Source organism: Phocoena sinus, chromosome 8, assembly GCF_008692025.1.
Source record: "Phocoena sinus isolate mPhoSin1 chromosome 8, mPhoSin1.pri, whole genome shotgun sequence".
In the NCBI taxonomy this organism is placed as follows: Eukaryota; Metazoa; Chordata; class Mammalia; order Artiodactyla; family Phocoenidae; genus Phocoena; species Phocoena sinus.
The window spans coordinates 71,363,417-71,379,219 of NC_045770.1; the positions used below are offsets into that span (position 1 = coordinate 71,363,417).

At 40.5% G+C, this 15,803-nt stretch overlaps 1 protein-coding gene across 1 annotated transcript in view; it reads left to right on the top strand.

Moving 5' to 3' along the window:
* Positions 1 to 1,912: 1,912 nt before the first annotated feature.
* The window catches only part of NUCB2 (nucleobindin 2), an 82,302-nt gene continuing 68,411 nt past the window's right edge, over positions 1,913 to 15,803 (top strand). Inside the window, exon 1 of the mRNA XM_032641589.1 lies at positions 1,913 to 2,898. The gene's annotated coding sequence lies outside the window, so the exon portion shown is untranslated. The remainder of the gene's footprint in view (positions 2,899 to 15,803) is intronic.

Genomic DNA, 15,803 nt, shown 5'->3' on the forward strand with positions numbered 1-15,803 from the left:
TCAGTATTAGTCTCATTTTATCCTCTGTAAAATGAGAGATTAGACTAGTTGGTATCTAGTCCCAGTGCTCCACTGATTCAGCAGAAGCTTGCTTTTGATTGTGAGAGCATCAAAAAGCATTTGCTGTTTTCTTTACCATTGAATGTTTTAGTAAGCGGGGACCCAGAGAGGTGAAGCAACTCACCCCCAGTGCTAAAAGGGAAGAGCTAGGATTAAACTCCAAAATGCCTGACTTCTAGCTCAGGATACTTTCTATAATGGCAAGCAACTTAAAATCTTTTTCAGAGATGAACTTCCCTGCTATTAAAATAAAAATGCACCAGGAAAAATAAAAAACACAGAAGACGTTGGTCTAACATAATTTCCTCTAAGGAAGTGGTTATTTTTCTGGGTGGCTTAATATAAGACATAACTGACTGATTACGGTTGGACGTGTGGATGTAAATTATGCTAGAGAACCACATGAAAGCAGGTTAGGTTCTCATATACAGCCAAAATGGCTAGTTTCAAGATTACACAGTACTGATCCTCTTAGTCTGTGAGTGACCTGAAGGCAGAGGCCATGTCTGGTCCATCTGTGTGGTTAGCAAGGCAGGCATTCTGCATCTACGAGATTCTCCCACTAGTTCAGGGCTGTGGGGGCAGGACTGGGGCAAAGAAGCAGATCTGCAGCATTAGGGAGAGGAACTGAAAGGAAGGGTTCTTTCAGGAGGACAAAGCATGCTACGGAAGGAGATCTTGCAATGGAACCGAACAAGAGTCTGTCCTCTGCACAAATACACGAGTAGGGATGTCAAGTGTCTTCAAAAAAAGTTCCTCACAAACAGGGAATATAGAAGGGATGATGGTGAAAAAAAAATAAACCACATCCGTTTTTTTGTAGATATACCTTGTCCCTCCCCACTCCTTTTCCTCTGAGAAAGTTTTAACATTATCATGTACATAGCATTAGAGTACCTGAACATATTACTTGAAAATAGGTAAACAAGATAGCAAATTATTCACATATCTTTATGTAATATTTATATAACACTGAATATGTGCTAGGCACTGTTATAAGTACTTTCCAAATAAATATTAGGTCATTTAATCCTTGTAACAACTCTATGAAATAACACTATTGAAATCCTCATTTTACAAATGAGGAAACTGGAGCACAGAGGAGATGAGTAACTTGCCCAAGGTCACACAGCTAGTAAGTGGTAAAGCCCAGGTAGTCTTCTCCCAAGTCCATGCTTTGCTTTATCTTTAAGAAAGGACTACAAACAAGCGGTGAAACCTTGCAACTCTGATTGGGACTTGAACCCACATGTGTTGAAACAGGAGGGAAGGGGGCAGGGCACAATCTTTAAAAGAATGACATAGCCCAAGGATACGACATAAAGTGATTAGAACCAAACAGGTCCAAGATGGCCTTCCACTAGACCTTGAGCCTCAGTATATGCTCATTGTAACACATCAGCAAGCTAAATGACACACCCACAGGTGCTGTAACAGTTCCAAGGCCGACCACAGAGGTCAAAAAGTGGGCAGTGGCACAATTCCTGGAAATCCCCACCCCTTCCTGAAATAGCTGGAGTACTCCTCCCACTCATTAGCCTATGAAATTACCCACCTCTATAAAAACTGACAACCCCATACACTGGTGCCTTTCTCACCTTCTGAGATGGCCCACACTCTGTCTGTGGAGTGTGTTTCTCCCAAGGCTGCTCTCGCCTTCTGAGCGGCCCACACTCTCTGTGGAGTGTGTTTCTCTCTAAATAAATCCACTTCTTATGTATCATTCTGTCACTCACTGAATTCTTTCTGTGATGAGACATCAAGAACCTGAGTTTCATTAAGTCCCGAAACCAGGTGTGTGATCTCAGTTGGAAGACTGTGGGTTTAGGCTGGGTTCAAGTCCTGGCATGTGGGTTCAAGTCCCAATCTGAGGTGCACGGTTTCAAAAGGGCCAGGTATATTACATTGCTGGAGAAGAAACCTCATGGGTGTCTTAAACCCAGCCACTTAGTTTTTGGCTCCTATAGGTGAATGCTAAGTGGCAATAGAACTTTGCTGACACTATGTGAAACTGAGCAGGACCCTGTGGGGCCCTCCTCAGTAGAAATCCTTTTGGATACAAATCCTTTCTGTGTCCCCCATTTCTTGTTTGTAGGAAAGGAGCTTCAGCCTCCTAGACCTTCCCTGTGTACCAACGGGTAGATTCAAACAGTTGCTTATCAGGGAAGAAAAGGAATGCAGACACAAAGGAGAAGCAGTCAGGAAACCATAGTGCAATAATAAAGCAGTGTCCTGGTTCTTCCTCAAGGAATATACATAACAGTATCTTTGCGTTCTTCTGTAGGAACTAAGGCCCCCACCCAGGTGGAGGATGCTAACTTCAGGCTGGGTATGATTCCTGGAGCATCACCCTGTTACCTCACCACCAACCAGTCAGAAGAAAATCTGCACACAGTGGAAGATAAAAGACTCTAACCCCCTCCCCAAATGATTAACTGTGATTAACTTCCCTTTTCTCCCTCTAAGAAACTTTCATGGTCAAGCAGAATCTTGGGAGTTGGTTCTTGGATACAAGTCCTATTTCTCCCCATGTTGCTGGCCTCCTGAATAAAGCAATCTTCGCTTTCCAGTCAACACTTGTCTCTCGAGTATTGGCTTTTGAGTGGCAAACAGCCAAATCTGAGTTAGGTGATATATGTTTCTCTAGTTTCTTGTCGTCACTACTAATTCTGTGCTTTTTTTGTTTGTTTGTTTCAGGATTGCTTATGGCTGATAAGTTATTCCCCAAATTTTGTTAGTCATAATTGTTTCTCTACTTGTCCATCTTAAGACCGTGCAAACCAGGAAGGAGAACAGACTTCTACCTGGATGGGAAACAGCTCTTTGATATCCAAACTAGTAAGTTTTTGTGTTTCTGTTTTTACTCTTGACTTGCAGCTGAAATTGTAGATTTAAAGCTATAAATCTATATCTCTGTGTAATTTAGAAAGGCCTTTACCTCTCTGTGTATGAGTGTGAAACTGTAACTAAGCAAAGGGCTCATGGGCCAGCAGTACAGAAAGCCAAACTCTAGCAGTGGGAATTTGCAGCAAAGTAAGGATTTATTGCAGGGCACCAAGCAAGGGAGTGGGAGACTAGTCTCCACTCCAACTTGGTCTTTGAGTTAGGAGTTTTTTCAAGGGGGAGAACAAAGAGGCTGGGGTTAATCATCTTCTTGTGACATTTCTTAATTGTAGTTTTGGGAATCAGGATGTCTCTGGTTTGTGATTCTCTGGCCAAGTGGTCCATGGCTCAGAGGCCTATTAGCTCATCTTGCCCTAGAGAAACCACCTGAGTTTGTTTAAGTTAATAATAATATCTACAACAGCAATTTTAGTACATTAAATCAACAACATCAGTTTTAGTCATCTGACTCTGGTTGATTAGTGTTGAGTTAGCACAGGATTGAGGTCAGAGAAGAAAGAAAGGAAATAAAGTTTGGGATAGAAAGAAAATCGAAAATTGGGTATGGGAACTCGGCTTTAGGGGGACTCAGTTGCAGAATGTCTACCTATCTCCAGATGATATTAATAAATTAGATTATAGGGACTTTCCTAGTGGTGCAGTGGTTAAGAATCCGCCTGCCAATGTAGGGGACACGGGTTTGATCCTTGGTCCAGGAAGATCCCACATGCCACGGAGCAACTAAGCCCTTGTGCCACAACTACTGAGCCTGAGCTCTAGAGTCCGCGTGCCACAACTACTGAAGCCCGCATACCTAAAGCCCATGCTCTGCAACAAGAGAAGCCACCACAATGAGAAGCCCACGCACTGCAATGAATAGTAGCCCCTGTTCACCACAACTAGAGAAAGCCCGCACGCAGCAACAAAGATCCAATGCAGCCATAAATAAATAAATAATTTTAAAAATAAATAAATAAATAAGATTATAATGACTTCTAAATTAAAGGAGCTCTGCTCTGATTGGCTTATATAGAGATAACTAAGCACACACATAAATCAGATATTCCTAAAATTCTCTTAAAATAAGGAAACCAAGCATCTAATACTTTAAATGTGCTCAACTAAAAAAATTCTAACAGAATATATGGGGAGGCTCAAGGAAAATAGGGTTCTTCTAACAAGGTACAGATTCTTTGTGGCCTCCATTCCCTGTCTCTGGTGATAAGAATGTCCTTTTCTTCCAGGGGCAAAGAGGGCATCTTTCACATGGGAGTTTTACCTCTTGCTTTCAAGAAGAAAGGGGAGGTCACAGTGCCCTTCTTGCATCTGCTGTTTTACAAGTGCCTTTAGCTCAAAATAATCAGTAGGCCAAATCAGCATATTTTGAGGTGGCATGTTCTGAACCCCTTCAAGACTCATTTAACAATTTTGGTTTTAAGAAATAGCTATCTCTTCTCTGATTTATCAGTGTTAAGTATAATACAAATCTACATTTTGTTCTATTTGTGTTTGTTTTTCCTAAACGTATGGAGGTTTACTGACCAAATGAGCTAACATTACTTCTACATAATGTTAATAAAGAAAAAAAGCAGACCCTGACATCCAGGAGCTGGCCTGGTGCTATCTATTGCTGGGCCTTGGTGTTGCTATGAGCTGTCTTGTCACTCATAGCTAGGTCTTAATGTTCTCCTGTTGGACATGAACTATTTCACAGAACATCAACATCAGACAAGGCCACTCTGTGACCATGGCAGATTAATACAAAAACAAGCTCACTCCAATAATCATGTCTGAACATAGACAAAACAAGAACATTGTCCAAATACCAAATATTTCTCTAGACCAGCTAGTATGTGACTCATACTGCTTTACCAATTATAGCTCTATGCTTGCATTAGTGTGCCTTCCCTATGAATAAGATGTATTGAGATAATCATAGATTGTCCCCGCTTTCACCTAGAGTAAACCCTCTCTTCCTGTACCTTCTCCAAAATCACCCAACCAAATCCCTAGTTGTATAAGTCCTTTCTAACATCCTATTACTGAGCCGCCCCACAGTTCCCTATGCTATATGTTCTCTCCTGCTACAAAACCAAACTTGTTCAACTACAGGAGTGTTCCTGGTGGTCTTTGGCTGAAGGGCGTTAACAATATTTAAGATTATGAAATGTAAATTTGTGCTCAACTAAATTGAATCATTATACTGACAACATTTTTATTTCAATAATAATTATATTTTGTAGTATGTATGTTTTATAGTAACCTGAAGTTAATTTTCAAGTTCTTTAACTTAAAACATTGGACTGGGAATTCCCTGACAGTCCAGTAGTTAGGACTCTGTGCTTCCACTACAGGGCGGCATGGGTTCAATCCCTGGTCAGGGAACTAAGAGCCGGCAAGCTGAGTGGCTTGGCCAAAAACAAAAACAAAAACAAAAAACAAAAAAAACCCCAACATTGGACTGATATTAGGTTAATTACTAGATAATCATTGAATACCTAGATAACTTCTAAGTAATGTAGAATACTGTATTGTTGATTATTACTAAGCATTGTTTTAAGTATACATAGTTTTGCTTCTTACTTTTTTTTTTTTTTTTTGCAGTACGCGGGCCTCTCACTGTTGCCTCTCCCATTGCGGAGCACAGGCTCCGGACGCGCAGGCTCAGCGGCCGTGGCTCACAGGCCCAGCCGCTCCGCGGCATGTGGGATCTTCCTGGACCGGGGCACGAACCCGTGTCCCTTGCATCAGCAGGCGGACTCTCAACCACTGCGCCACCAGGGAAGCCCTGCTTCTTACTTTTATGTATTATAGAGAGGCTATAACTTGGGTCATGGTAATAAACATGTTCTCTTTGCCACTTTAAGAAGCTGAAAGAGATGTATGTGGCTGTAGAAAGGTGTAGTATATGTGTTCATGAGCTTTGCTAGTCTGCTAAAGTACTCCTGGACAACAAGCAATTCTCATTTATCCATCTGCCAGTTTTCTCTGTACAATAGAAGTTAGTTGCTTTGGTTAAAGTTAGTCCAAAATAAATGGCTGAGACTATTCCAGGAGCAATAGTAATAGAGAAATAAAACTATGTATGTCTTTTTTTTTTCCAAGGGAAAAAAAAAAAAGCTTTTGTCCTAAAGCAGAAATCCTCTGGTTTTCTCACCTCCAGATTTCTTAACACTTACATTGGAAATGGAACCAAAGAAAATTTAAAGACCTTTTAATTGATTTATTTAAAGTTAGCAATGATGACTCCATTGATGTTAACATAAATAACATCTTAGTATTATTATGAAACAGCTGTGATCTCATGGATCCAAGAGAGAACCACTGTCCTAAACTTCAATAGAGTGTCAGTTTGTTCCAGAATATTAAAAAGCATAATGATAGGCAAAACTTAAAAGTTAATTTTATTTGCCTGTGCATTTGGCTGTTATAACAAAATACCACAGACTGGGTAGCTTAAAAACAACAGAAATTTATTGCTCACAGCTCTAGAGGCTGGAAAGTCCAAGATCAAGGTGCCAGCATGGTCACTTTCTGGTGATGGCCCTCTTTCTGGTTCACTAGCCGGCACCTTCTCCCTGTGTCCTCACATGGTGGAAGGGGCCAGGGATTTCTGTGGAGTCTCTTTTATAAGGCACTTATCCCATTCTAAGCAACTCTCAGAGTTCCCATCTCTTAATATATTATCATCTTTGGGGGTTAGGTTTTTAACATATGAATTTTTGGAGGGGGGAGTGATCATTTAGACCATAGCACCTCGATTTATACTATCTGAGTTTGAAAAGAAGCTATGAAATTGGTGAGTGCTTTAGTGAAGTTCACTCTGTCTTGAACAGCTTGCTTTTATGAAATTATTCCTCCAAGAGCTCAGTCAGCCACTTTGTGGCAAGTTGAGTACATCCGGCCTCTTCTATCCACTTGAGCACCTCCTGGAATTCTTTTGATCCATTATAACTATGAATGGTTACATGTAGCAAACCTGGACTGAGAAGGGTATGATTATCAATAGGTTCAGACCCCTCAGACATAAAAGTTTGAGTTGCACTATCAGGTAAGCCACGCAGATCTGCTGGGGTAGTAGTTGAGGGTGAGGGGAATTTAGAATACATAGTGGAAACCATAAGCAAGACGAAAAGACAACCCTCAGAATGGGAGAAAATATTTGCAAACAAAACAACGGACAAAGGATTAATCTCTAAAATATACAAACAGCTCATGGAGCTCAATATCAAAAAAACAAACAATTCAATTAAAAAATAGGCAGAAGACCTAAATAGACATTTCACCAAAGAAGACATACAGATGGCCAAGAGGCATATGAAAAGATGCTCAGCATCACTAATTATTAGAGAAATGCAAATCAAAACTACAATGAGGTATCACCTCACACTGGTCAGAATGGCCATTATCAAAAAATCTAGAAACAATAAATGCTGGAAAGGGTGTGGTGAAAAGGGAACCCTCCTGCACTGGTGGTGGGAATGTAAACTGATACAGCCATTATGGAGAACAGTATGGAGGTTCCTTAAAAAACTAAAAATAGAACTACCATATGATCTAGCAATCCCACTACTGGGCATATACCCTGAGAAAACCATAATTTAAAAAGAGACATGTACCACAATGTCATTGCAGCACTATTTACAGTAGCCAGGACATGGAACCAACCTAAATGTCCATCGACAGATGAATGGATAAAGATGTGGCATATATACAATGGAATATTACTCAGCCATAAAAAGAAGCGAAATTGAGTTATCTGTAGTGAGGTGGATGGACCTAGAGATGGTCATACAGAGTGAAGTAAGTCAGAAAGAGAAAAACAAATACTGTATGCTAACACATATAAATGGGATCTAAAAAAAAAAAATGGTACTGATGAACCTAGTGGCAGGGCAGGAATAAAGACATAGACGAAGAGAATGGACTTGAGGACATGGTTAGGAGAGGGGAAAGCTGGGGCAAAGTGAGACTAGCATCGACATATATACACTACTGAATGTAAAATAGCTAGTGGGAAGCAGCAGCATAGCACAGGGAGATCAGTTCGGTGCTTTGCAATGACCTACAGAGGGGGGATAGGGAGGATGCAAGGGAGGCTCAAGAGGGAGGGGATATGGGGACATATGTCTGATTCACTTTGGTGTACAACAGAAACTAATATAGTATTGTGAAGCAATTATACTACAATAAAGATTTTTTTTTTTTTAAAAGAATGCATATGGGCTTCCCTGGTGGCGCAGTGGTTGAGAGTCCGCCTGCCGATGCAGGGGACATGGGTTCGTGCCCTGGTCCGGAATATCCCACATGCCACGGAGTGGCTGGGCCCGTGAGCCATGGCCGCTGGGCCTGCGCGTCTGGAGTCTGTGCTCCGCAACGGGAGAGGCCACAACAGTGAGAGGCCCGCTTACCGCAAAAAAAAAAAAAGAATGCATAGTGGAGGAAGGAGAGGATGAGTACTAAATGAAGCCTTCAGATCAAATGCAGCAATAGATGCTGTAGTTCTTCCAACACACCTCCCTCAGGAAGCAAGTTTCCCCTCAGAAAGAGAGGCCCATGGGCAGCATGGAGGAGGTGCTCCCTGTACAGTACAGAGAAGTAGGTCTGCATGGCACAATAGGTGGACTATGGCAGCTATGAGCTCTCAGGTCTCTGACTCCAGGGACCATAACTGACTGTAGGCCTCTGCTGTTGTGCTTGGAAATTCATCCTTATGTTTGTGCCAAGGCCATGCTTCCCTAGCCAGTGACTGAGCACAGCAAGGATACTAAGGTAGGCCCCTTCCTGGGAGACTTGTTGCTCTTCTTATGGAGACTTCAGCTGGAAGGCTACCTGATGGCCTGGAAAAGTTTTCTTAGAATTGCATGGCTGTCTAAGCATTCCCCCCTTCCTCCCTTCCTCCCTTTATCCCTCCCTCCCTCCCTCCCTCCCTGCCTCCTGTCCTTCCTTTATCCTTCCCTCCCTCCCTCTCTCCTTTCCTTCTTTCCTTCCTTCTTCCCTTCTTTCCTCCCTTCCTTCCTTCCTTCTCTCCTTCACTCAGGGTCAGAGCTGTATTGCAGTCTGACAGATCTCCCAGCCTTCTCTGGCTCCCTACCCATTTTCTCTCTCAAAGACATTTCCCTTAATAAATTCCTTGCACATTTAATCCTATCTTGATGTCTGCTTTTCAGAGGACCCAGGAAATGAACTAACTACCAATCAGCCATCCATTCATCTATTTGTATAGAACCCTGAGTTTATTCTGATTCCCTCAATTTCACTCTATTACCATAGGGTTCATTCTAGCCTTCTTCCTTTCCATATTTGAACTCGTTTCTGACAGTGAGAAATCTAGAAATTATTCACATATGTTTACTAAGTTTCTCTGTCTTAGAATGCACAAAAGGTAGTTTCAGAATTACTAACTTGGGCTTCCCTGGTGGCGCAGTGGTTGAGAGTCTGCTTGCTGATGCAGGGGACACGGGTTCATGCCCCGGTCCGGGAAGATCCCACATGCCGCGGAGCGGCTGGGCCCGTGAGCCATGGTCGCTGAGCCTGCGTGTCTGAAGCCTGTGCTCCTCAATGGGAGAGGCCACAACAGTGAGAGGCCAGCGTACTGCAAAAAACAAAAACAAAAACAGAATTACTAACTTGCTCCATGGCAAAAAGCAAACTAACACACTAGAGTTTAAAACTTGCTTACAGACATTTTGGATTTAACACCAAATGCAAAGGCAATAAGCACAAAAGTAAACAAGTGGGACTACATCAAACTAAAAAGCTTCTGCACAGAAAACAAAACCATCAACAAAATGAAAAGGCAACCTATGGAGTAGGAGAAAATATTTGCAAATCATATATCTGATAAGGGGTTAATATTGAAAAAATATAAGGAACTCATCAAACTCAATAGCAAAAAAACAAATAACCCAATTAAAAAATGGGCAAAGGGGCAAACTATTATATATAGAATGGATAAAAAAACAAGGTCCTACTGTACAGCATACGGAACTGTATTCAATATCCTGTGATAAACCATAATGGAAAAGAATACAGAAAAGAATGTATATATATATGTATAACTGTCACTTTGCTGTACAGCAGAAATTAATACAACATTGTAAATCAACCATACTTCAATAAAAGAATGGGCAAAGGTTCTGAATAGATATTTTTCCAAAGAAAACATACAAATGACCAACAGGTACGTGAAAAGGTGCTCAACGTTTTTAATCATCAGAGAAGTGCAAATCAAAACCACAATGAGATATCAACTCATACCTGTTATTTAGTTCATGATTTCAGTTATGGGCTAATTCCATTGCCAAGGAAAGTGCCAGACTGATCCATAGCCTAAACTGGAACCCATATCCAAGATTAGACCTGCTGACCAATCCTATTTCAGTATATGTGCTGCCAAAGCAAGCACTGACCAATTGTAGCATATCAGTTCAGAAACCAGTTTACAATCCAGCCAGAATCCCAGCCAGTACCATCTCAGTATAATGTTGTACCCAGAGTTGTGTCGACACAGATAGACAAACATGTTCTCAGCTAAGAGATCAGTCCAACTCAGAACATAGTTATGTGCCAGTCCACCTTGACATAGAAACCAAACAACTCCTGACTAACCCAGATTAGGGCCAAGGCCTGGTTTCTGATGGCCCAGAACCCAAAATATGCTAGCTCATTCCCACACCCATTCATTCATTAATTTATTCAACAAGCCTTTAGTGCAGGCCTACTAGGCTTCAGGCACTGTGGTAAGTGTTCATGCTTATCTGGGCATGGGAGGATTCCAGAGAGGCTTGCATCAATCACCCTAGTGGTGTAAATGCAGGGTCCAGCTCCTCTTCCTGTTGTGGTCAACACTTCCAGACTAGTGTCATCAGATAAATTTTCACAGATTTTTCTCATGACATCATATTCTGCTTAATCCCCTTATGGCAATTTTTAAGAAACGATTTTTTATTTATTTGGTTGCACCAGGTCTTAGTTGTGGCAGGCAGTCTTCTTAGTTGCGGCAGGCAGTCTTCTTTGTTGGGGCTCGCTGGCTTCTTAGTTGTGGCATGAGAACTCTTAGTTGCAGCATGCATGTGGGATCTAGTTCCCTGACCAGGAATCGAACCCGGGCCTCCTGCATTGGGTGCACGGAGTCTTAACCACTGCGCCACCAGGGAAGTCCCCCCCATAACCTTTTGACCTAGTAGATTTCTATACTTGCTTATGACCATTCATTCAACACATTTATTAAATGTCTTTAGATTGCTAGGCCCTGGAGAAACGAAAATACTGCCTTTAAGTAACTCACAGTCTTTAATTCTACCCAAGGAGATTAATAAATTAAAAAAAAACTACTGCAGTTCTAAAATAAAGGTATAAGTTCTTTAATAAAGGTATCTTCAAAATTCTATGACAGCCTAATAGACAAGTTGTTTCTTTTCTTTCTTTTTTTTTTTTTTTTTTGGCCACGCCATGCGGCATGTGGGATCTTAATTCCCTGACCAGGGATTGAACCCGTGATCCCCCTTCATTGGAAGCATGGAGTCTTAACTGCTGCACCACCGCGGAAGTCCCAGAGTTTTTTTTTTAATGCTAGGAAGGTATAGTTAGAGAAAGTGATTTCTCTACTGTTCTTTGAAAAATGACTAGTTTAGTGAGAGAGAAAAACATTACAAGAAAAGAAGCAGTCTGTGCCAAGGCATGCAGGCAGTAAGGAGAATAGGATGCCCCAAGGACAAATAGTTGGTGATGTTATGGAATGTCTTATTCTTTGGAGACATAATGGTTTATACCACTTAGGGATAATGAGATTTGTTCTAAACTTGACCCATGGATGTTTGACACAAAGGACACTCGACAATATACAAATATATAATAAAACTTATGTCAACATTAGTGAATTTGGGAGGAAAGTATCTTATGAATTAAATTCCATCGATCCAGTTTAATTCCTTGATTAATACATAGACTGCATAATGGAGGCAAAATCCTCTGAGGTCAGAGTGGCAGGATCAGAAAGAATATTATTGGGATTAAAATGGCAAGATATAAACATCCTGCTGCTTCTACTCTTGTCACAATGAATTTTCCAAGGTCTCTATACCTTATGTCATAGATTACCTTCCCCTCCTACAACATTGACTCACCTCTTTGTTATATGGAATTCCCCAAACCAGTGTCACAAACTTAAAAGCCTACAAGTGCTAGGTGGATAATATGAGTAAAGCTGGCTAAATGGGATTGTAAACTAATAAGTATCTGCCTTGTCCAAAGAGGGAAGCTGTTACTTTGCTCCAGCCAGTTGTTGCCATGTAGGAATACAGGCTAAGGACTGTCAGAACTCCAATATTTTCAAGAGAGAAGCCAGAAATCCTGATTTTTATTATGGTAACTTGTGACTTGGTAACTAGTTGGAAAAAACCCCAACCCTATAAGCAGGTCAAACAACATGTCTATGGGTCTGATTCTACCCCTGGGCACCAGTTGGTTAACTTTTTTAGTTTTCTATGATATCATACTTAAAGGAATGAAGGACTGTTCCATCTCCTGACATTACTGGATTCCCAAATAAGGACTCAACCTCTTTCTCTTGTGAAGAACTATTTTGTACCACCCTCTAGTAATTGCAGTTTGCCCATTCCTTTAAGCATCAAGTTTTATGCTTAAAACCTCTCTTGTGATAACATGAACTATACCAACAACCTTCTCCTCCATTCTTGAATTTCCCTGGCCACACCCTACCCTTTAGGACCTCATGAATTGCCCTACCACCTTGGAATGACAACCCATGCATCCATACCATTGCAATCATTTGCCTATTTCTTTGTATCATGCCCCATGATATCATGTATTAACCTCATTCAGGACTGCAACATAGGATGGGAAGTGGGAAGATAAAATCTGTATGGCATCACAAAAGCATGAGGTTGCTTGGGAAACTTCATGATGTCATAAGAAAATTTCTACATTAAAAGGATCATAGGGACTTCCCTGGTGGCGCAGTGGTTAAGAGTCCGCCTGCCAATGCAGGGGACATGGGTTCGAGCCCTGGTTTGGGAGGATCCCACATGCTGCGGAGCAACTAAGCCTGGGTGCCACAACTACTGAGCCTCTGCTCTAGAGCCCGTGAGCCACAACTACTGAGCCCGGGTGCCACAACTACTGAAGCCCGCACTCCTAGAGCCCGTGCTCCGCAACAAGAGAAGCCATGACAATGAGAAGCCCACACACCGCAACAAAGAGCAGCCCCCGCTCACCACAACTAGAGAAAGCCCGTGCGCAGCAACAAAGACCCAACAGAGCCAAAAATAAATAAATAAATAAATAATAAAATAAAATGGGCAAAGGCCTTGAATAAACATCTCTCTAAAAAAAAAAAGGATCATAAAAGTTAGAGAAGGATGTGTAAATACTGTGATTTAGATCTCGTTAGAGTGAGTAAAAAGTATAAATTCAGTTTTCCAAGTATTTCAGGCAAACATCTATCATAGTGAAGTTTTATAGGAGATCTCTAAAGAGATTCTGCTTTCTGGATATACTGTTTATTCTTCAGGGGGAGTGAGAGGTTATCTTTTTTTTAACTTCATAAAGTGAAAATCTAGTGATTGGGAATAAGATTTATATAACTACAGTCATTGCATATTATAAGGTTTTTTGCTGAACAGAAACAAAAATTATGAATGTAGTACACAATATTTATTTGATAACATTCCTTACGGCAGCATGACTGAATTTTTTTCTCACTAAATTCTTGTAATCTATGGAACACATACTTCATACTACTTTGTTTCTAGTTTCTTCTTTTTTTTTTTTTTAGGATTCCTAAGTGGGAGTAAAATTATCATTCTTAGGATGCTATAAAACTTTTTGGGTAGAGATAGTCTAATTTTTAAAGTATGGGACTCTTTAAATTATTGTCATTGTAACATGGATCTAGATATTGTTTTTACTGTCTATTGATTTACTCTTATTAATATTTGTCTCCTATGCGATGATCACTAATATCAGCTGGCAGAGGACACAATTTCCATTCTCCTTATAAAGGAAAAAAAGATAAAAACAAGAATCAAATCCCTTTGTCAAAATACTGAGAAAAAACATGCCCAACAACATGAATACCTAAGATAATTAGGTGATTGTCCTTTCATTCACTCATTCATTCAACAAATATGTATTGATTGCCTACTATATGTATCAGACACTGTGCTAGGCTCTGGGTAAATGGTGAAAAACAAATCAAATATGGTCTATACTCTCATGGAACTTCTGGTCTAGTGAAAGAGACAGACAAAAAACAATTAAGGAAAGAAGTGCATATATATGTATACCTATATATGTAAATGAATTTCACATATATGTAAATGTATATATACATATTATTATGGAGAATAATGGGAAGGAGGAGAGGAAAATTACTTTAGGTTGAGCAGTCAGAGTGGGGTTTTCTGAGGCAATGGCAAGCTGAGTACAAGTGAAGAAGGATCCGGCCATGTAAAATGTAGGGGAAATAGTGGTCTACCGAAGGGGATATACTTGAGCAAAGGCCTTAGCTGGGAATGGTTTCTAAGAACAACAACAATAAAAAATCAACATGGCTACAGCAGAAGCAAAAAGAACTACAAGTCTGCAACCTGTGGAACAAAAACCGCATCCACAGAAAGACAGACAAAATGAAAAGGCAGAGGACTATGTACCAGATGAAGGAACAAGATAAAACCCCAGAAAAACAACTAAATGAAGTGGAGATAGGCAACCACCCAGAAAAAGAATTCAGAATAATGATAGTGAAGATGATCCAGGTCCTTGGAAAAGGAATGGAGGCAAAGATTGAGAAGATGCAAGGAATGTTTAACAAAGACCTAGAAGAATTAAAGAACAAACACCTAGAAGAATTAAAGAACAAACAGACATGAACAATACAATAACTGAAATGAAAAATACACTGGAAGGAATCAATATCAGAATAACTGCGGCAGAAGAAAGGATAAGTGACCTGGAAGACAGAATGATGGAATTCACTGCCGTGGAACAGAATAAAGAAAAAAGAATGAAAAGAAATGAAAACAGTCTGAGACCTCTGGGACAACATTAAACGCAACAATATTCACATTATAGGGGTCCTAGAAGGAGAAGAGAGAGAGAAAGGCCTGAGAAAATATTTGAAGAGATGACAGTCAAAAACTTCCCTAACATGGGAAAGGAAATAGCCTCCCAAGTTAAGGAAGCACAGAGAGTCCCAGGCAGGATAAACCCAAGGAGAAACATGCTGAGACACATAGTAATCAAACTGACAAAAATTAAGGACAAAGAAAATTATTGAAAGTAACAAGGGAAAAATGACAAATAACATACAAGGGAACTTCCATAAGGTTAACGGCTGATTTCTCAGCAGAAACTCTACAAGCCAGAAGGGACTGGCATGATATACTTAAAGTGATGAAAGGGAAGAAACTACAACCAAGATTACTCTACCTGGCAAGGAACTCATTCAGATTCGATGGAGAAATCAAAAGCTTTACAGACAAGCAAAAGCTAAGAGAATTCAGGACCACCAAACCACCTCTACAACAAATGCTAAGGGAACTTCTCTAAGTGGGAAACACAAGAGAAGAAAAGGACCTACAAAAAAAAAAAAAAACAATTAAGAAAATGGTAATAGGAACATACATATTGATAATCACCTTAAATGTGAATGGATTAAATGCTCCAACCAAAAGACACAGGCTCACTGAATGGATACAAAAACAAGACCCATATATGTGCTGTCTACAAGAGACCCACTTCAGAACTAGGGACACATACAGACTGAAAGTGAGGGGATGGAAAATGATATTCCATGCAAATGGATATCAAAAGAAACCTGGAGTAGCAATACACAT